Here is a 262-nt window from a genome sequence, read left to right as displayed (position 1 = left end):
TGCTCAGTCTTATTTTATTTTAACACATCAATCTCGCCATATTTGTCTCTGTCAACTATTTTTTCCAACCTGCGAATCTTTTGAAAGATTGTTACTATATATTAAAGAGCAACATTTGAAGTATAATTGATTTACCTGAAATAAGTAATAACAAAATAATTGTGCTTTTGTATTTTTAAAAATTTGTGAATTTAACTTTAAAAAAAAGGTGGGTAAGTGGATGTCGCTCTGCTGTACAGTAGGTTAGAAGTGAGTCACTGTA

The 262-nt window shown here is 29.4% G+C and overlaps 1 protein-coding gene across 1 annotated transcript in view; it reads left to right on the top strand.

Moving 5' to 3' along the window:
• LOC100573973 (PR domain zinc finger protein 10) overlaps positions 1–262 on the top strand; it is a 50,455-nt gene that overhangs the window by 46,319 nt on the left and 3,874 nt on the right. The window lies entirely within an intron of this gene.

The sequence above is a fragment of the Acyrthosiphon pisum genome, chromosome A1 (genome assembly GCF_005508785.2).
Source record: "Acyrthosiphon pisum isolate AL4f chromosome A1, pea_aphid_22Mar2018_4r6ur, whole genome shotgun sequence".
Taxonomy (NCBI): Eukaryota; Metazoa; Arthropoda; class Insecta; order Hemiptera; family Aphididae; genus Acyrthosiphon; species Acyrthosiphon pisum.
Note: the sequence above shows the minus strand (reverse complement) of the source record. Positions and strands in the feature narration are given on the sequence as shown.